This window comes from Helicoverpa zea, chromosome 3, assembly GCF_022581195.2.
Source record: "Helicoverpa zea isolate HzStark_Cry1AcR chromosome 3, ilHelZeax1.1, whole genome shotgun sequence".
Taxonomy (NCBI): Eukaryota; Metazoa; Arthropoda; class Insecta; order Lepidoptera; family Noctuidae; genus Helicoverpa; species Helicoverpa zea.
Window position 1 is genome coordinate 14,236,875 of NC_061454.1, and position 22,927 is coordinate 14,259,801.

The 22,927-nt window shown below is 36.0% G+C and overlaps 7 non-coding genes across 7 annotated transcripts; 2 read left to right on the forward strand and 5 right to left on the reverse strand.

Annotated features, from left to right (window-relative positions):
* The first annotated feature begins 571 nt into the window (after window positions 1–571).
* Trnas-cga lies at window positions 572–653 on the forward strand. The gene has a single exon. It is a non-coding gene; the product is annotated as a tRNA-Ser (tRNA).
* A 2,060-nt stretch (window positions 654–2,713) lies between these two features.
* Trnas-aga lies at window positions 2,714–2,795 on the reverse strand. The gene has a single exon. It is a non-coding gene; the product is annotated as a tRNA-Ser (tRNA).
* Window positions 2,796–9,139: 6,344 nt separating this feature from the next.
* Trnas-aga lies at window positions 9,140–9,221 on the reverse strand. Its single transcript has one exon. It is a non-coding gene; the product is annotated as a tRNA-Ser (tRNA).
* Window positions 9,222–9,835: 614 nt separating this feature from the next.
* Window positions 9,836–9,917, reverse strand: Trnas-aga. The gene has a single exon. It is a non-coding gene; the product is annotated as a tRNA-Ser (tRNA).
* Window positions 9,918–13,511: 3,594 nt separating this feature from the next.
* Window positions 13,512–13,593, reverse strand: Trnas-aga. The gene has a single exon. It is a non-coding gene; the product is annotated as a tRNA-Ser (tRNA).
* Window positions 13,594–15,689: 2,096 nt separating this feature from the next.
* Window positions 15,690–15,771, forward strand: Trnas-aga. The gene has a single exon. It is a non-coding gene; the product is annotated as a tRNA-Ser (tRNA).
* Window positions 15,772–21,650: 5,879 nt separating this feature from the next.
* Trnav-cac lies at window positions 21,651–21,723 on the reverse strand. The gene has a single exon. It is a non-coding gene; the product is annotated as a tRNA-Val (tRNA).
* Window positions 21,724–22,927: the final 1,204 nt, after the last annotated feature.

A 22,927-nucleotide genomic window follows, 5' to 3' on the forward strand; every position in this document is an offset into this window, starting at 1 on the left:
ATTTATTTACGTTTTACTGCAAATTTTGCTTTTTCAAATTACGCGTACGTCATACTAGTTAGTCAATAAACGGAAAACTCAATATTCCCCTTAGTTAACTGTGTTAGCTGTAAATACGAGTAGGGACGTCGGCCTGTCTGTCTATACATCAACATTTTGCATGAAAGGCCGTCAGACGTAGTTTGTATAGGATCCCTAGTACTTTGATTAACAGACCTCTGTACTGGGTAGCCTGAAATTATGAGGCATTAATTTTCTCGCTAGAAACTAATTAGCAATTTGGAAGCTTACAAATATGCTGCAGGTTTCCTATTGACATCGCTAATTAAATTGATAGAATTTTCACATTTTGTTTTTGTTAAAGCGGGTGAATTAAGTTATTTTTGCAAAAATGCAAACTTAATAACTTTGATTCGCAATTTTCATAAAAGCTTTGATACAATTTGCTCCTAAGTGCTATAGCACTTTCATAATCATAGGGTAAAAAAATTGCTATTATTTAAGCAGAAAAATGCATAATGCACTTCCAAGTTATTGGTTGTAACGGCTATTTTCGGACATGTTGCAACAAGCAGTCGTGGCCGAGTGGTTAAGGCGTCTGACTCGAAATCAGATTCCCAGTGGGAGCGTAGGTTCGAATCCTACCGGCTGCGAAACTTTTGTGCTTTTTGCATTAATTGTTAAAGTTTTCAAACAATTTTAAAATTAGTTAAGTAGCATTTCTTAAGTAGGATTGCCTTTGTTCAAGTTTTACTTTAATGGTGAATAACTAACGATGGCGGCAACGTAATAGAATGTAATGATGAAATTGTTTCGTGTTGTAAAACCTTCCAGAAGTATATTTCAGTGTGAATAAATTATATACATAGTTTTCTTAACACTTCCCGCATGTTCGTTATGAAGTTTTATAAGCACTTATGTTAGTATGCTTTCAAGAACTTTATTTCGATCATTTGGCTTTAAGAATACCCATGTTTAAGTATCTTTATGGTGTCAATTCGTATATAAATACTCTTTTTTTTAGTACGAAATATCCAAGGTGGGATATATTGTCTTAAAAGGTCACAATAGAGTGTCACACAAAACAGTGGGTTTAATAAGTTAAAGTAATAAAATGACAAAGAACTTTTAAAAACTGAACTCGTTACAGGTTCTGCTTTTGGGGTCTGCTTAGCGTAGTAGGTTCGAAACAGTGTAGTTTTGGTTCTCTTACACAATATAACAATGTTTGTAAAGATAGGTACTGTTTCATAACATCGTAATTCTATTGTTTTATTAATATGCTGTTTTGTTTAGACTTAGGAACTAGGTCATGCAGGGTAGTCGCGTTACATAGTATATAAATTATTGGTTTTGTAAAATATGACTGGCGATCACTTAGATATTAACCCTTAACTATCCAGAATGCTTTTGTGACGTAACTGACCAGTAGTGTCCAACAGACACATTCTAAATGTAGGTAAGGTATGACAAAGCAAAAAAAGTTATTTTGAATCAAAAAGACAGTATAATGTATTTCAGTAATATTTTTTTACACTTATTCATTTACAGATATTACAAATAATTATTTTTTTCAGAATTTTCAGAGCTGACATTGCGATTGCATTTATCACAACACTGTTTAGAAGCCCTTGATAATTTCGTAGGGCAAATATAACAACACTTCTTCCTTTGCGCTGCAGGTTCAGATGATTGAGTAGTTTCCCGATTTGACCCCGCCACATTTTGCATGGCGCCCGACACCATAAGATTACATAAGTAAATGTAAATAAAAAAACAATCTACCTTCACACTCGAATCAAACAAAATGTTACTGTGTCTGTTGGACACTTATGGGTTGATGAAGTGCTATTTTCGTTTATTAACCAAAAATAATAAACTATTCATATTACAAATATTTTCATTGCACATTTAGATTCGTAAAACATTGGTGATAAATTAGATAAAAGGCCGATTCATAAAAAGAAATATTTTCGTTTTTATGAAAACATAAACGCAAAAATGTGTCCGCAAGACACTTGTGGGTTGTTAAGGGTTAACAAACAATCGATTTTGATATATTATTTGAATTTAAACAAATCAAACAAAAACTTTTTACATCTGAAAACAAACGCGACTCCGATAAAAATTAAATCGACAGCTACCCCATGGCATTTGAGGTATTTTTAATATAAACCCTTCTCTTTGACACGAGTCCGTCACGCTAATGTCAAATTAGTCCCTTTGTTTAATATCCCACGGTTTTATGGCAATCCACCCATTAAATGGCCACTTCTTAAATATTGGGGTTAAGGGGAATTCTCTTTGTTTAATGACACTTTCCAGTTACAAAAATAATCTTTGTACATCTGATTATAACATATAAAAATATTTTTTTAATTTGGTATTTTTTGGTGTATTTTTGGAAATCTGTGGTTACCGTTGAGTTTTGAAGTGATATATAATTGAAAACGTGGAACATGTCGGAATTTCAGATACTTTCATATTTATAATTATTTATTAATTCATAATGAGAACTGGTTTTATAATTAAAATGTAGACCTGCAGTTAATTGTTTGTGGTATTGAAACATAAATACTTATTGCCAAGTTTTAATAATTCGGCTTTTGCTGGCGTTCAAATAAGACTGCGATATTATGTCAAAATGAGCGAGAAAACGGATGTTTATGATGCATATTTACAACCAATTCTGTTTCAGTCTATAAAAGAGTTTCGCAGTCGGTAGGATTCGAACCTACGCTCCCAGAGGGAATCTGATTTCTAGTCAGACGCCTTAACCGCTCGGCCACGACTGCCATATGCACTTTTTGATATAAACTGGGTCTTTTACAAAAATATATTAACTTGAACACGACCATTTTGTCTGGAGTTCATGACTAGAAGAATATATCAAGTTTAAAAAAAAATCAATTTCAATAAACTAAGTACTATAGATAGACAGTCATTCTACGTAAACGATATTCAGCTGAAATACTGAAAGTTGACCCTAAAATTGTTATTATAGAATATCGAAAGTGCAGCAAAAAAGCTTTTATATTTTGGATATTTGGTATTTTTTACTGAAAAAATTTCCGCTATAATGCAGCACTCTCTTATTTTATCACCCTTTCCGTAAAACAAAAATAAATTTAAATCACATTATTGCGCTACATAAGATGAATAATGTTAAATTTTAATAAATTCAAGGTACAACGCACACTGATCATTGATCTAGCAGTAACGAATTTAAAACTTGCGCTGTGAGCGGCGCGCTTTATATTGAGTTATGACACAGTATGTAATTAAGTTTGTTGGAAGCTGCGCCTGTAAACAAAGATACTTTCATATCGACATCATTATTTGGTATAAAGAGTGTACATGTAATATTGTATGTGCGTATAATGGTGACGGTTTTGAGGATATAAGATTACACAGGAAGTAAACTTAAATGTAATAATTATAAAATAATTTACTGTTTGATTCCAATAGCGATGCTATATCTTTATGTTCCATTTTTGAAGTAATGAGACATGATACAATCTTTATAAGTTTACAGAACTAAAAGTCCTAAACCTACATTTGTATCTAGTCTATATTTGACTTAGATTAGAGATTACTGCAGAAAACTATTAAATTCCTAATCCTTCGGGAGAAAACACGATATGACGTAATGTTATGTGATGTAATTTTATAAAAATCTACCTCTAAATCAAATAACGGAGCGGTATAATAAAATAATCACAATTGTAAGTTTCATGCAGAAGTTTAGGTTTTAACATTTTTTATGTGAGATGTGGAATATATGTAGAAAGAAAGCCGTATGCCATAGCCATAGCCATGGTGTAATCTATGAACAGAGTTTAAGGTCTCCAGTATTCAGTATACTTATGTACCACATATAAATAAATGTAATTATATGTTTCCTACACGTCATACTCTAATTAAAGCTAGTGTGTGACATTATTACATTGAGTTATCTTTTCCTTCTTCTTGTAAAATGCTCTCCCGTGATATTTTCTATGTAAAATATTCTCAGTCTTATGTATGAGGAGTAGTATTTCTGCAGTAAACCCTTCCAATGCGCACTGCAGTGCCGTCCATTCCAAGATTAGTTTCCAGGCAGCTGATCCGCCATAAACCATGGACTACACACAACTTGCAATCGCAATTAGTGTCGCCGCTCTAATGACACTTGTTTGTTGCTAACGAATACAATATCTGTTGGAGTGCGAAACTTTCGGCTTCAAACTGCATTCAAACCTTTTATTGTAATTGTGTTTTGTATTACAGCTGCTGGCTTTTCTGTCTCAGATGAGATAAATTGTGCAATGAATTGGAGTGGACATTTGTTTTTTACTTACAATGCCTTGTGTCAATATGGAAGGACCACCTGCGATAAGCTGCAAACAGAGGTGAAATGCGTTGACTTGGGAAATCTGGTACTGAGCGTGTCCAAAAGTGGAATAATATAAAATTGGCTGATGTCCATAAGATAAATATGATAACTGAATTTTTTTTTGCCTGGATTTTTATTTTTGCATAAAGTTTTACTGGAATTAACTTTCTCACAAATAAATGGAAAAGTTCATTTTAGGCTCAAAATACTGGCATTCCAAAAGGTAAAAATTGCTTTAAAAATGCACTTCACACAATATCTGATGTAAAATATGGACTACATTTCCGCCATCAAAATATATGTTAAAAATATTTATTTATTTAAGGAAAACGGCCAGCATTTTGTAGTTAACCAAATAATGTCTGAAATTCAGGTATTTCGCATGAAAGCAATCCAATTAGCGTGGCTGCCGATGTTGTATAGTCAGACAGCCTGTCAGAATTCACAAATATCAACTGAGAGGCCGTGACAGGCGACAGCAATGTTACCCTGACAAGCCAAATGTATCTACTGTTTAACCAGTAGTCTGAGATTTCATGTGTTGAACTATGAAATCAAATTAATACCTAGAAACGAGTTACTAAAAATTACACATCGACTGCAGTATTTTCGAACTAATACTTACGTAATAATCTATGGCAATTTAACCTTCAAAACCGAGCGCTACGCACTGGTGTCATCTGGTCGTACCTGTGTGTGATAACCGAAATCTAATAACTACATATGTTTTCATGTTTATCTTACTGAAACATTCAACATATAGTTGAAGAAGATAAGAGAACTATCTTCTTCAACTGTATGTTGAGTGTGCCACTTTTATATGTGAATCCAAAGGATCGCCATAACGATACTCAACATTTTTAACCGACTTCAAATAAGAAGGAGGTTCTTAATCTAGCCTCGTATTTATATTTTGCATTTATTAATTACACCACATTCCCACATCTGCAGCTTCCTCAATCTACGTGACACAGTAGTCACAACTTCTGTCCGTGTGTAACGTATGTAGTATGTACGTAAATTTTATGGCGGGCCCGGTTGATGGGATCGCCCGACAAAGGATTAGTTTGAGGGACTGATGACCCCCATGGAATAAACATATGTAGCTGAGATTTATTTAGTTTCGGGTGTCAGTTTGTGCTTGTTTTAGTGTGTGGTTGGTAATGTTGTGTGTAGTGCATTAATTATTATAATGTTGGTTGAGCTCAATCACAAGTCATTTGAAACTCGGGCAGTTACTTGTCAATACAAACTTTGATGAGAATCTGTTGGTGCTATGTTCATACTGAAATAATGATTACGAAGAACTTGTAAAAAAGGACACAAAAGTGTGTAAGTTGTCGGCAAAATGCAATAGGGACAAACAAGTTTACCCTAGGCACAACTAGTTTGGACTATCTAACTAACACATGTAAGCACGCAAGCTTATTTACCGTAAACAAACCAAAAACAAAAGAAACATTTTCTTTCTGTTTCCCATCAGAATTGTGACGAAAACAATCTCAGTCGGAACACCAAAATAATATAGCTACTTATCTATATACTTATCTAGCAGAGTTAGTTAATAACAAGCGAACCGAGGCTCACAAACACAACGTCCGCAAATGCCTCGTTTTTGCCACGTCAACGTCAAAGTTATTTCACCGAAAGCTAGGGATTGTCGCGCCACCGGAAGTCGGTGTACCCACCGCTTACGTACTTCCGGTAGGCTGTATTCAGGCCGCACACGGCCGATGGGCCGGAAATCGTCACACGCTGTTTTTCTCCCGTTTTCACGATTACTTTAACATGTGTGTTTGGTGTTTTAATAGATTTTTACGTCACTATTTATTTTGACAATTTACTGTGTTTTTCTCAACGCCTATTAATTTTGGTTTCGTAAAATAATTACCAGGAATAGTATTATGTACTTTATTCTTTATACTGGTTTATATTCTAGTAATAATCATCGAATTACTTGTGGGAAAAATAAGTAAAACACTTAATGACTACAAACATTTGACGTCAAACAATTTTCTGCATAAGTACATTAAGTACGATGAATAATAAATTGCTATATCATCACTTCTACATAATCAGATTGCTATTAATCTGATCATATTTCTATGTCCTCTCCTATATCATGCCCACTGTCCACTGCCCACAAGTGGCCAGTGTGCCCACTGTGTCGCAGTAAGCTAAATCTCGGGAGTGGACGCGGAACTAAAACAATAATAATAAATACGAATTCTAAATAAAGGACGCTAAAAGATTTGTAAAAGCGTACATTTTTGTAAAGGAAATTGAAAATGAATGCCTCAAAAATTAATGTGAATAAAATGTGTGTAAATAAAAGGTAAATGTCAAACTGTGGTTTGCTTTAAATCGACCTGTATTTTAATGGCGAGAAAATGAAGCTTCAATTTACTCCATTATTTAATTGATTTTCGCAATACTGTAGACAAATACTCAATTTTAATTAAATCATACTACTACTTTGTAATTTTAAGAGAAACCAAAAACAATCACATACCAAAATTAGTCAAACCAACCCTGAACACACAGCCATCTATTTTCGTGGCCACAACTAAACCTGATACTACTCGAAAACGGCCTATTTGGCTTATTTACGGGCGCCTTACACTCCGCAAACATTCTACAGATTATTATAATTTTAACCGACAGATGTAAACTGTAATGATGGATAATTTGTTGTGATTTTTTGTTTTAAAAAATGTCTTTTTTTTGTGGTCAAGATAATTGAGAATGTGAGGGAAATATTCTCAGCTTGTAATTTTTGACAGGGCTGAAAATGAACATTTTACGGAAACTTATTCCTACGAGTATTTTTATATAAAAGAATAATTTGAGCTACAAAGAAAATTAATAGTTTGATCGGCGAGCTTGATTAAAAATTTCAAATCACTGAGCATCTGAGAGATAAAGCTTGTATCTTAGTTTATTTTTCATTTTCACAATCAAGTACAAACCGTTCTTCGTATCCGTTCTGTAGTTGTGAATCAAGTGTAGTCCGGATCCCGGATGTAGTGCTGTGCGGCGGTCGGACGGCCCGGATGCCGGACGCCCGGCTTGACCGGCTAATTGACTAATCCGGTTACTACTAGCCGAACAAAGAACACTATTTGCGCTGTTGTTCAGTTTTACTTCTAAATTATAGTTTAGTTTTAAGAATGTTTAACTGATAGCGATAGACTACTCAAAAGACTACTACTTTTTATCCTATTCTGTTCACATTGTAACCGTGAAAGTATGTATGTTTGTTCCTCTTTTATGTAAAAACTATTTTGATTTTGATGAAATTTGCCAAAAATAATATAGCTTTGGAAACAGATGAAACCACTGCAGAAAGATTATTGTAAAACAAAGACTTTAACTGTCGCGAATTTGTTCGATGCCAATCTATCATTGATCAAAGATTGATCAAAAGAGTATGTCTGCATTTTGAAAATTAGTATATGTCGGAGCGCGAACATCATCAAGATGGATGGCACTATCGTCCGACATCAGGTAGGATAATCGAGCAAAGAGATAACTCAAAAAGAACTCAAAGTCAAACGTTTATTCAAATTGGTCAGAACAAAAGACAGGATCCAAAACGCCCGCCCTTCGCCACTTCCTATGTGTTTTGGCTGGGGAGAAGAAGTGGCGGAACAAACTCCCCAGTAACACATGTCTGTCTGTTAGGTTAGAAGAACCATTACAATAACCTTTACACTTTGGATCTACAACGGTACTACAACGCTAGGCAATAACACTATGTACACTACACGTAACGAAGGCGTAAAGACGTCACGCAACGACTCCACGAAGATTCAACGAAGCCTCGACCAAGACTCAACCGAGAGTGAGCTCCGCGGACGTCACGCTGACCAACACGACTGCCAAGCGCGCCAAATTGTTGATTCACCGGAAACGCCACCAGAGGGCACGCTTGCGTCTCGTTCAGTGACCGTACTATTGACTATCTCCGACATATAGAAAATTAAAGCCCAGGGTTGTAGAAAAACACGAAAAATGTACGAACCCAAGTATTTCTATTTCTGGACGAAACGTTCCCTAGATCACGTATCGCCTGGCATTACGTGCGTGCCTGAAACTTTCCTCAAAATACGATTCAGTTTACCTACATTATTTATAGTTCCAAGTGTTTTGATCTCAGCTCGTTTCTGCTAATGTTGTTTGTATGAAAATATAACGAATGGTTTCGAAGATTATTTATATCTTTGTTCAAAACTTAGGCACATAAGACGCTTAAAGACATGTAACCTTTCTTTGTAGTGTGATAAATAAACTTATTATTGATACGAGGTTTTTTGTTTTACTAACTGTTGATCTCATATTTTATCAAAACAGTTTCAAACATGTCTATATTACACAGTACATAGGTATACCGAATCCAGCCAGTCCTGCATATTGTATGAGTCAAATGAGGGTGAAGTAATGGGCTCGTAAGAGATGCCTACCCTAACTTATCACCATTTGTGCCATGGCGCACTATTTTCACCTGGAATATACGTTTTTTGCTGACACACACATACCTGTGTAATATCTTTGTATGGATATCTGAGGACACAACTTTAATAGTCGTGTTTTGAAGTGATGTAAACACGGAAATACACAAAAATAACAAACTTAAAAAAATCTTATGAAACTTTCTCGCAACTCTTGACTTTTGGTCCAATTTTTTACACGTTTTTACAATTTGTTAAACCAATTTATGCGTTTATTCTTTGTTTACATTCTGGGATACTATAAAAAGATGTTCGCAGTCGGTAGGATTCGAACCTACGCTCCCAGAGGGAATCTGATTTCTAGTCAGACGCCTTAACCGCTCGGCCACGACTGCTACATGGTGATGTTTTATATTCGGACAGCTAATTTTGCCAGTTGAAAAGTGAAAGGCTTGTAGAGCACATACATTATGGTAAAATATTAATTGTATCATTGAGAATTTTAGTGCATAATTTTTTTTAAATACATACCTATCTGTATTAGGCAGCAGACAGAAGTTGGATGAGCTGAGATAAAAACTGGGTGAATGCATACACAAAGGTCAGTTTCTAGTTCTAACCGAATGCATTAAGTAACTGTTTATCAGACATCCTCAACCCTGGTTCCCGGGCAACTCAATACTTACCCGTTGTTAAGATTGATTGTCTGATTTTCTTGCTTTGGCTATCCGTAACGAATGCCCAAGACTATGCAGATGACTGCCGGGTCCAGATTTAATTATGAAACACACCCATCCAGAGATCGACCGCGGTAAGCGGTCTGTTACATGCTGTTACTTAGCTACCAGTTCCTCGTGTTCCAGACTGAGTAAAATGGTCTAAATTAAATAGAAGTCACTCAAGAGACTGCAAAACACAATACACAGATTTATTTTCTCACGAAGCGCTGAAACACGATTTTCGTAAAATAGGTCAAACTAAAGATAAAGTTTTCACACCCAAAAGAGTTCGCAGTCGGTAGGATTCGAACCTACGCTCCCAGAGGGAATCTGATTTCTAGTCAGACGCCTTAACCGCTCGGCCACGACTGCTCGATGACGACTTTACAAATTATACGCTTAGATGTACACGTGTAGAGACTTTCACTTTTTTTTAAATTAAACTTGTTTGTAAGCGCACGCGTCGGTGAAAGGCGCAATGATTTGTAGATATGTAGGTATATCCGAACCGAAGACTTTTTAAGTACAGTTTATCACACTCGTACAAGATTAAATCGCTAGATGGTAATATATCAAACTACATACTGACAAATATTTGTAGGTTTATAGGATCCTTCAGCATTATGTAATGATACATGCAGAACAGTGTTCTGATGACAAAAAATTATTTCCATGTCCAATGATATAATGTTTTTAGGTATATACCTATTGAATTTCAAATAGACACTATTATTCATTGACAATGTGTTTGAGTTCTGTAATATTAAATTGCGTATATTTGAGTTTCAGCTAATAAAAGCTTCAAATCTATCATTGTGTGAAGGACTATGAATTTACTGTTTATTTTAAATTCCATCATCTCTATGAATAGCGTCAATGGATTATTACAAAATCCAGACTATTTTTGTATTTAGATACTCGTGTAAAATTATCAATTCAACGTTAAAATTATTATCGTGTATTTATTTCAGGTGTCAATTAATCAATTAAATATGTGATGGGTATTTGAAAGGATTATTAAGATTAATGTTATCATTGTAATTTATTTTGTTTCGTATCATTTATGTAACAGATTTAAAATGGTTATTAGTAGAAATATTAATTTTAATAATAATATTTTCACTCGTATTTAGTTAGAGTGCTATAGAAGTTGTGTAAATAAATCCTACAATTTAAATTTAGTCTATAAGTACTGTCAGTTCATCTTCTTTGTGTTAGAATACGCAATTAATTTATATAATTAATAGAGCTAAATCATAAAGATTATCTTCCAACAGGTATCTGTGGAGATCAAAGGGGAAGGCCTATGTTCAGCAGTGGACGTCCTATGGCTGAGATGATGAGGATGATGATGATGATAAAGATTATGAAAACATACAATCTTAATTTATCTAATAACCAACTATCTTTTATTTCAATGAGTAGCTGTTTTTCTGCGGTTTCACCCGCTACCCTTGAGAGCTGCTGCCCGTTCCTGGATAAAATATTATAGTCAATGTAAGGTACATCCAACAGTGAAATAATTTTTCAAATCAGTTCAGTTATTTCGGTGCCTTTAGGGTACAAAAAAAATGTTTCCTCTTTATTATATAGTTACAGAAGTATAGATAGGTAGTACCTGTACCTGTACGTTAAAATGTAGGTTGAAATAAGATCTAAAGTTACCTATAAATAGTGAAGATAATACACATACCAATTTTCCCAAACTACCTATAAGGAGAAACGTCAGAATTTTAAAAGGCGTCTACTACATTTCCTCGTGCACTTTTATATTCGTGCTGGTCTGCCTATAAATCAAAACTTGCTTCTATATAGTAGGGAACAAAGTTTCGTCTGAGAGTCGGAAACGCGAAGCTGTTTCTTAGGTAATTTTATTCTATGAAAGTAACGTAGAATTTCAATGAGAATGTGCACTTCATATTGTTGCTTTGTTAAGACTAATTAGTTTAGGTGTATTGTTTGTGTTTGTTTTTGTTTATATTTCATGTAACATCATTTTGGGCTGTAGGAAATTCTGCATTACGTAATTCTTCAAAGATTGCTGCTGATTATGTTAATGGTTTGTTGGAATATCTCCTAGGTCTAGAGAACTAAGAGTACTTCTTACTACGGTTAAGAAGCAAGAACTTCTTTGTCTCTAATATGAGAGAACTAAGTATATTTTTAGGAGTCCTAATGAAAATGTATTTGGCATTTTGGGATCTGTCTTTTGTTATTGTTCATCAAGTCGATTTGAATTTGTTTCTTCTTTGTTTTGTTGGAACTGTTAGCGATACTTACACACATTGGAGCCTCACAATCAGCTCACCTACGTCATCAGTTGAACCTGAACAATTGAACCATTGTCATGAACCCTCTCTTAACACTCGTGGTTTACATTATCACGGAACAATAAAACACCACTCTTTACACTCGAGTTTAGAGTGCGTCACACCTTTCTTTATTGACCGACTTTGAAACAGGGGCGGATCCAGCCCTTAAAATAGATTGGCACATCCCTACGATATGCCAAAAAAAAAACACATAACATATATTAAATTCAGGTACATGAGAGAGTACTTAGGGAGAACACATAGGGAGAGTATATGAAGGAGTATACATATAAGAAAAATGTATAGGGGATTTACATAAGTTAGTACATAGGTGTAGTACACAAGGGGCTACATAAGAGGATTTTATACGGTAGTAGAGGGTAGGTACATAGAGGAGCATATAAGGGAGTATTAAACATAAGAAACAGGTGTGATTTCACAAATAATTAGAGTTGTGGGAATACTCACAGTTCCTACCCGCTAGATCCGCCACTGCGTTGAAAAGGGTGGAATCAATTCCTTCCTTTATTTTTAAAGTGGGTATGTACAGGAGCATCTTTTCTCTGACCTACTTATGTGCTTTCCTTTCTTAGGGGTATATTTTATCTAATATCCTATAATTATCAGAAGAAACAATGTGAGACATCGTAATTAAATTATTATTAAAATCTAAGTACAATGAAAAGAAATTTCTAAACTAGTTATTACATTATAGGTACGTTAACAACACACCAGAGTTGCCTATAACATACCCAGATAATTTAGTCACTACACCTGACCACGAGTTACCATATACCTCCCATACAGACCGCTAAAGCGCACGGTAACGATTAACACTAACATAGTGGCCTGGTGAAATATTAGGGAGCCACCTAAATCAGTTTATGAGGTTGCAATCAGCGGCCAGCCGGTAACGTTTGTTTTACGCTGATTGTGCCCTGTTTGCTCCGGGACACTCGCTTCGACCACTGTGTGGGGAAGATAGAAGAATAACTTTACCCTGTTGATGATGAAAAAGACCTATTAAGAGGTTGCTTGTCTTTTTACAACAGTGTATGTTGGGGGTCGGCCTCCAGTTTAAGCGAATGCAGCTGAGTACTATAGTGTGCCATTGCCATGCCACATGGAGCGACTGCCTATCTAACCTCATCAATTCTGTTACCTGGATAGCCCGGATAGACCGACAGTACTCCTTGGTAGGGCTGGTTGTGTGACTTTCGGGCTTTATCAGTATTTCCCGAGAATGATGCAGACAACAGACTCTTCAGATTTATACTATTACTATGGTTTAAATGGTTTTTCTGTATGTTTTCCCATATGTGATAGAGAGTACATTTGGACATGTCCAAACTACAACGACTGTAGGTAATTAGTTTTGCAGCTACATTTTCTCGATTGATGTCACCGCCCGTTGATTGGCTTTTGAACGTTGGTTACCGTTATTATTTCAATATTTACAGCATGTAGTGTGAATTCATTAAGCACAATTTAATTAGTGACTTTTTGAAAATATTTTTTGACTTTTCTCATCCTTTGTAATGTCATAAAACATAAGGTCACTTTTGATCGGTGCTTTATGTAGTAACAACAAATGCAGATTTTTTATTATATTCCAGAATATGATCTGTACAATTTCGGGAGTAAAAAAGGTGTACGCAGTCGGTAGGATTCGAACCTACGCTCCCAGAGGGAATCTGATTTCTAGTCAGACGCCTTAACCGCTCGGCCACGACTGCTACATGGTAAAAATTCAGATATGATGAACATATTCGCTATTAGAAAGTAAACCAATTTTTAATGGCTCAATTTGCAAGAGAAGGAGGTTAGTTTATAATTTGGTAAATATAGACACGATGCGATACATTTACAACGTTCCAAAGTACGCAATAGAACTAATTTGTAATGCGTATGCTGTGGTGATGATTTCTAGAATATTGTAACTACGTACAATTAGTATAAGTACAAAAGATTGTTGGACAGGGACACACAAATGTTTTTGTTACAGGTTTTCATTAAGTTTATTTACCCATATTCAGAGCCTTTTTTACATTTGTCACGTCATGTATTCTCTGGGGGTAGGCAGATGTGTAACGTGTACTCATGTGAAGCCAATTACGGCATCTTTGTAACAGAGAGCCATGAGGCTTGAACCAGAGCTCGTTACCAAGAATCCAACTCAACATCCTTAGGTCTGTAGGTTTGCTAATAAGAATTCCTCAATAGAATACCACTGACATTATTATGTTTTTTCATTCCGAGCCTCCGTATTATCGTCTTTATTATAGCGAAGGCAAAGGCACATGTATTAATACTTGACGTAACATCGAATTCCCTAACAAAAGTACACACTGGATAATCATATTGTACCTACTCGGCATCTGAAGGGCTCTCCAGAACTTTCTACAGAACACAATAATGGGAAAGTAACAACATTGCAAATAACGACATATTTGAACTGAAAACGTTGTACTAAGAGATAATAAAATGGATGCCAAGTATGCTTTGAGTCGCGCACTAAATGCGACGACGCTCTGCCTCTAATCGCCAAAGAGAATTCTTTGACTTCGCTATCGAAAGGGAACATACATTGCTGCTACATGTTATTTGCTCGCTCTTTGCTAGAATTCAAGATTAATTGCAGTACAACTCTAGCTACACATAAGTAGGAATTATATTATTCTTATTAAGATACATTATTAAGTTGAGACCTGGGTCCAAACTTCAAGAATGATATCGCACAAGGATACATCAACTCCATAGAAGGTGGTGTATCTACTTACCATCTTTTACCTCCGACGGAAACAGAGGGGTTTCTATAAGAACTAGGTAATAGTACCGAGTGATAACAATCAACCTTGTCGTTTCATGATGTTCTTATAGGTCTCAATTGTAAGTTTAGACTACATTTTGGGCCGTCTGTACATGTTTCATTCTCAGTACTACCTACATGCTATCAAATCACGATGAAAAAAATTAAAAATTCTCTCGAAACTCCCATTCAATTTCCTGTGTACTTCCACGTATACATAAGACAGACCCCGGATTCGCCGACGTAGCATTGAGCAGATCTCAATTATTTCTGTGGAGGAAGCCATCTTTGTTACCCGGGTAATGGCTAGCCCGGGCACTACCCGGGTACCGACCGGTTATAGCTTCTATAATTGCTACCACCTTTTCTGCTTGGTTAAGGTACCAGGTACGTGTGGTCGTGTGGTCTCTGATTGTCATTGGTTAATTATAATTCGTATTTGGAAGGTTGGATTTTGTAACGGTAATTGTCTTAACCAGTCTTAACCAATTAGTGCAAGAATCGTATTCTCATAACAATTTATTTGATAAACAATCAAAATATACTGAAGAATGTTCGAGTAGCTGCCTATAAAGTAGAGCGTTGATTAATGTCCTAGATTTCGTGAGTAAATGCTAGTTAACAACGTAATAGTATGTATTACGTTGCAAGCTCAGATCAAAGAAATAAGTTGCAGGTATGAAATTACGTACAACAGGGTGTTCTAAAGTCGTATTAACTGCAATAAACATACTGAAGGTAGGTGTACCTACCAACATATTTCAGGTCAGAGAAAATTTTGTTTTAAAAAATACATATTAAATTGGGTCAACAAGACATATCATTGGTATCTTGTCTATGTATTTGTTCTTCAATGTAATTTTTATTTCTAAATCGGTTTCATTGCGTAATATAGGCGGTATGCATGTCTGTGTGTTTCAAATTATTAAATAACCTTCACTTCGTGCCAACTGAACCAATAGAAGTAACTAGTTCACTTTCTATTAACGAATATGATAATAATTTCTAAACCATCACCATGTGGCAGTCGTGGCCGAGCGGTTAAGGCGTCTGACTAGAAATCAGATTCCCTCTGGGAGCGTAGGTTCGAATCCTACCGACTGCGAAGTCCTTTTATAGATACTAAATATTTTAAAAGCTGGCTTGTTTTAATGATTACGTTGACAAATAGAACCATACTAATTAATCAGCTGCCACACCTTGATTTAAAATTAGTGCTTTAGCTACATGAAATTTTGTTTACAGGGCTGGAATTGGTCTTAATTTACAGTCAGGTGTACTATTTATTATTTTAAAATTAAGAATGTTTCAAAAAAGTTTGCCGTAATTTATGTATCTGATAGGTACATTTTAGGTACCGGATTATAGAATAAAAGATAACAAGATTTTAATGAAAAATAAATTTACCATCCATATTTCTCCATATTATTATATTGATAATGAATGCCAGTCAAAACAAACACAGTGTCGTGGTCCCTCAATATCATCACTTCTTAAAAGTTACATGCACTCCTGGGTCTGTCATACGCAGTATGTATAGTAAATACATAAATCGATTAATAAATTAAGCGTCACGGCGTCATCAGCGCTGTTTGATTATTAGCTGGCGCAGTACATAATCTGTAGCATTATTATATTATCTGTAATCTCCCATTATCGCCCGCGGTGACGTTGTATTGTAAGGCCATTATTTGCTATTTACAATTTCGAATATTTAATTAAAATTATTCATTATTTCTTTTATTTTGTGGCTTTTGATTTCAATTTTAATTTTTATAGTAATCTTTACTTTTTCGGTAACCGTTTAGTTAAAAGCTGTTTAAATGATGAAGGTAAACAGTAGCATCCTTAATCTATACATATAATAAATCTGTAAAAAAACTGTGTCTGTACATTGAATATATTAAAAAAATAATAATTGGGTGGGGTTTAGAAACAGTAATGGAGCACAAATCCAAAAAAAAAATTCTGTCTGTATGTCTGTATGTCTGTATGTCTGTATGTCTGTATGTCTGTTTGTTTGTACACGCTAATCTTCCGAACTACTGAACGGATTTCAATGATTTTTTCTTTGTTATATCAGTATTAAGCCTGGTCAACATATAGGCTATAATTTATCTTTGAAACTTGAAGACCTGATGCAGAACTCCAACAGACCAACAAAACTATAAGAGATACAAAAATGGTGCCATGGCAAAAATTGTTTCATGTGATGAGCATTTTCAGCTGAGATAATAAATTTTAAGATCTGGAACACCTGATGTGGAACCCCAAGAGCCCAGCTTCTCTGTACCATATACAGGTATGACGTTTTAGCAAAAGTTGTTCAATTTGATAAGCACTTTCTATTGACTTATACAAATTGAAGATCTAAAACACCTGATGTGGAACTCCAGGGGCCCAGCCAGACTATAGCATATAGAGGTATGACGTTTTATACACTATACCCTTTATACACTATAAAAATGAACTCAAGAACAATCCCCGGTGGACGTCGTTAAAAAAAGACAATCCCCGGTTCTGTGCTAAACTATCGCTAACTATGGAGGAAAACTAATTGGGCTATTGTGATGGGATGTTAGTGGATGACAATGTATTAGCTACATGTAAAAATGGCAGGTGGAGACTCGCCACCTCACTTACTGGGCCTCCGGGAACCAGTCACTGAATAGCAACAAGAGGGCAACAGGGACATGAGCGGCTGAAGGGTGAGGATACCTCGGCGGACTTTAAACGCAGATTACGCGCTCCCTGTGCTTCCCATGAGGCACCTACCCTCCGAGCAGGGCTACTAATCCTGCTCCACTCTGGACGGCCAAGCCAAGCCAGAGGCGTGAGACCTACCCACGTCATGGTTCACTCCGACCGGCCGGAGATGGGGGGACAGTATACTCTCCCTGGAGAACTCAGTATATATAGCCCCGCGGGGTCGCTACTCCCCGTCATCAGCCTCAGATGTCCTGCGGTGCCTATATCTCATTATTATTGTCGTTATTATCTCAAGAGCCTTTGTCCCAATTATGTTAGGGTCGACTTCCAGTCACGATGCAACTGAGTACCAGTGTTTTACAAGGAGCGACTGCCTATCTGACCTCCATAACTCGGTTACCCGCTCAACCCAACACCCCTTGGTAAGACTCACTACCCATAACGACTGCCAAGAATGTTCAATGATAGCCGGAACCTACAGTTTAACATCCCCTCCAAATAACGGTCATTGGTATCCAAAATATACGTAGAAAGTACATACGAACTTAGAAAAGTTGCATTGGCAGGCACTTGCCAGACCTGGAATCAAAGACGCACGCTCATACTTGAGAGATTGGTTCTCTACCCACTAAACCACCACGACTTCCACTAAGTCACCGCGACTTTGTCATCTATTTAATGTTTTTTTAGGTAATAATACGTGTAATATTTTTGCCCCACACAACTTAAATGCGGACTAATTAGAATCACTACTTTTATCCCTATGGTCACGTCTATTGCGGTTCAGTTCTCAGCGTTTTGTTTAGTCTGCTGTGCTTTTGCCGTTAAAGTACAAAAATTTAATATATGGAACGTTTCTAATGGTTATGCGTATTCCGTTGTTTTCAAGTCAACGGGCCCTTAAAATTCAATATCAGACTATTCAGATCTTTGATTTTGCTGACCCCGTAGTCGCTGGCATAAGGGACAGGATCCGCGTACGAAGTCGCGGGCAGAAGCTAGTTTATTAATATAGGATTTCCTTCAGTTCTACATAAGCACCTTCGATCGTCATTGCTATTAATAAATAAATAACGAGACAAATAGGGCACGTGAGGCGCGGCGGGTCCCACAGGGGCCCAGGCGGGCCCCGGGTGGGCTTTAAACGCATAGCCACAATCAGCGGAGCTCGTTAAGTATAATTCGATCGCTCACCGCCGGTGCTCACTAATCACCCGTTCATTTACATACAATTCATTTGTTTTGGTCAAGTGATGGTCTGCGACAATCGGTTGGTTAACGAGTTCTTGTCTTTGTAACGATATCGATTGGTTTTAATCGAATAATTTGTTTGTAAGAATAATTATGTTCACAAGTAATTTTTACTAGTCCTAACGAGTACAAATTCCGCGAAATCATTTAACTTGCAAGTCAGTTCTTCCCCAGTTTGCTATGAAGGTCTCCCTTAGGGGTAGATCTGAGAACTATGATGTTGAAAGAAATATGTTGTGTAGCCGTTACTTACGGGGAATCAAAGTTTATAGGAATCGATTCATCATAAACACCTGTATGTGTTAGTTCGGAAAAAACTTCCTACCCGTTCTATGAAGGAGTTATGGAAATGTTTTTATTTCTTGGCTATTCCATTTTTGTTTCGTTCACAACTTGTTGATTTTAAAAGAAACTTCATTTATGAAACAATCACTAATAGTCGGTTTCATTATCACAATTTGTATAACGCAGTTATTTTATGAGCAACAGGATCAATGTTATATATGACTTTGATTAAATCGCTTTGATTCGATTAAGTTCAAGTCAAATAAAACATGAATCGCTTCACATCTCTAGCCCGTAGCGTGTGACGTCACAATGCTACAATTTGGCGCGGAATTGTTTGATGCCATTTTAGATTTGTCTACATATTAGTTTAGGAATTCTCTTAGTTATGGCCCCGCTACACTCTCATAAACTTTACTATCTACATAGTTTTAGAGTGTTGGGTGTTAAAACAGTCACTCGTGTATTTTGTTTGTTTTACTATTTTGTGATACTAAATATCCGAGTTCAAAAACGAATATTGTTATTTTTTGAAAAATATATGTTTTAGGATTATGTGCTGTAGGCAGTATGCTAATGACTGACCGTATGAAAATAAATGAAATAAATAGGTACTGGATTGTGTAAAACTTAAGCAAGGTGGTTTTAGTTATTTTTTCACCTGTACTAATGAATCAACCCCAAGACACTATTCCAGCGATCTTCGCAAAATACCAAACAATTTTCAATCGTCATTTCCAAAGAAAAATCTACAGAATTTTCATAAAAAATCTTGTTTTCCCACCTTACCCAAAGGCTCCAACTAAATCTACATAACATAGTTAGTAATAAACTTGTAGCTATACACGCGAGTCCTTGGAGGACACGGAGTACGGAGCCAATTCAAAGGGTTTAAAATCTACGCAGGTGCACTCGCAAACTGACACAGTAGGACAACTTTGTGTTACTACTGAATTTTAAATGATATTCTGTTTATACTAACATGTTTGTTGGATTTGTAACTGTATATTTTGTTTAGGAGCAATGAATTCGTAGTACCTAATGGTAGAATAAAACAGTCCCGCAAGCTGATTCGTGCCGTAACATGAAAAAAAAAACAGTGAGTTGCATAATACAAAGACAATAATTAAGAAGATTACCTATACTATTAAATATCTGGACATGTAAAAAATATCTTGCGTTGTCAAAGAGAGAATTTGTGTCCACTGGCTAAAATTACTGGCCGCATAGTAAAATTGGATCACGATCAGTCTTCGGGTCAACATAATAGTTGCCCATTGGGTCACTAATAGTGCCATTAAAACTGAAATTGTTGCAAGCTGTCAACTTCTACAACTTGATGACTAAGTTATTCTCTTGAAGATTATAATATCTGACACAGAGACAAAAAGCGATGGACATTGAAAATTATACTGATTTTTATATTGAGCACCTGTCAGTTAAGATCGTAAATGATATAAAAAATATTTGTTTTCTGTATTTTTTTATACTGTGACACATGCGTAGCTAAAAAAAATCTACATATCTACATGTACGTATGTCCCTGCTGTAAAAACGTACCGTATTTTTGCAGGTTTTGTTACGCACGTTCAGCCAAGGATTTTGTGGGGCGCTTAAAAATATATTTTTAATAAGAGACGATTTTTTTCTTTGATATACAAACGTTATTGAAGTCGTATTAGACTCGCCCGACTCGTGGATAACGGAAATAATAATGCGAGCTAAAATTTTTCAATTGTATTTATAAGAATATGTTTTTTGTTAGTTAAAATCATCATCATTTGGTCCTATTGTTACATCCACTTAGATTACGTGTAATTGAGTTACCGTAGTAAAGTTACCTTATTAACTATTTTGAAGATAAGTAAATCCCTATGAAATAGATATTTTTTAAAAATGAGGCTATTATCAATCAGCAGTAATATAATTGAATTACAATCAACGGGCGTGCTATGCACACTGCGAGCAGTGCGAGCCGTCATGATCATTCCAATAGTCACTGATTTAATAGCACTATAGTTCGGCCATTCAGAGAATGCGTTCCTGACACGTCGCGATTGAACTGACGACGTAACTTTGCAATGGCGTTGCAGTTACGATAAAAATATTTTTGCTGGTTGTTTACCGTTTTAACAATTGAGGAGCATTAAAACAACATTATTATATCAATAATCAATGAATGTTATTACGTCGTCAGTTCAATCGCGACGTGTCAGGAACGCATTCTCTGAATGGCCGAACTTTACTTGCTTTCATATCCACGGAATTATTGAGCTCCCACGATAATAACACGCAATTTCAATCCAGAATTAACGAGCAATCAATTATCTCAAAAAATATTCAGTTTGGGTGATTTTTAAAACGATTATTCGCCGTCCGGCGCGTGGCGAATTTAATTTAAAAGTTTCACCAACATTTTCATAGTTGAGATGTGTTTGTCAATTTGTGGGCAGCTGTCTAATGTGACCTCTCGCAGGGCAATTAATAACATTGCGTTAGGCCGGCTCCTGTACTACGTAACTTTTAATCAGTGTATTCAGTTTATTTTCAGTGATTTCGTTTACCGTTTTATTTTCGGCGCAGATTGATTTTGTTGTTGCGGCTTGAAATTGAAAATGCCTGTGTACTGACTGATCAGTCCGACTGTTGTTGTTTGTATTAAACATCGTAAAAAAATATGTACCTATGGACTTTCGATTTATTTTATCAATATTTGGTAGAGCGTCAGCAAAAAGTCACTGTTTCCGCCCGGGATCGAACCGGGGGCCTTGTGCGTGTGAAGCACACGTGATAACCGCTACACTACGGAAACTTGATATATCTTGTTTAAATTAGCTATTTGTACTGTCTTGTAACAATCTAAGGTCAACGTTGGCCACTGATTGAGATAATTATGCCAGAAGATATCTTATTAATATTTTTTAAATAATGTTCAAAATGTAATGTTTTTAAATTCTGTTGATTAATTAATGTAACAAAACTACCAAACCACCTCATGTCATCTGCATGCATCCCGATAATTTGAGTGTTTCAACCAAAATGATAATGTATTTACTGCAGCTTCCTAGTAACATAAATATAAAATGGGTTAAAAGAGACTATCTAAACAGCATCCCGCAATATCTCCGCCGTGCTACAAAGCAAACCGTGTTCTAGATATTAAACCTTTTTATGAAAGACAGTTGCCAAAATCAGTAGTTTGCAGCGAACCTTCCGCTGTCTATGATGAGCCACCATTATTTGAGTAGCAACTTAATGAGTCCTTTGAAGTCTTCGCCCTTTTGTTTGAGTTTTCCGAGCAGACGTCAGAATTAACTGCGTGCCTCGTCGCCCGGTAATTACCAATAAGAATCCCTCCACCCCCGCCCCGCCTTCAAACCCCGCTCTCCTGCCAATTACTTCTGGTTTGAAAACACAGTTAAACGTATTTTATTGGCAGTACAATTTCGTTTCGCCTGATGGAATTATGAGTTGGTATTGGTATTCGGAATTCGGATCGGAATGTTGGTCGGAGCGCAGTTTCGCTCTTTTGTTTGCTAGAGGTGTTGTTCAGCGTATTGTCTGCAGTTATTTGAGTTAATCAGTCAATTTTACTATTGTCCGACGTTGGTTTCTCGGTATTACAATTAATAAATCCTTTATCGAATTAATTGGAATTGAGAATGCGTCAATCAAGAGAAATCTATCAGGCAGTACAGTTTTATTGATAAAGGAAAAAGAGATATTAAAAGGATATTTTGCAAACAATGTAAAATACCATCAACACCCGAACTTTCTAAAGTTTTAATTCGAAATCACATTTATTAATCCATCAGTTTAAAAGTCCAGATCCTTTAATCTCGTCATCACACCATAATCAATTCCCTAATTACTTTGAGTCCAAACGTCACAAGTCAATAATCTCAGCTAATATGATGTCAATCTTCTGAAAGCTATAAAAACAAACAGTATCAGCATTACGAGAACAAACGCGGCTGAGGATCAGCAACTTTAATTGCTGCCTACCCACATTAACC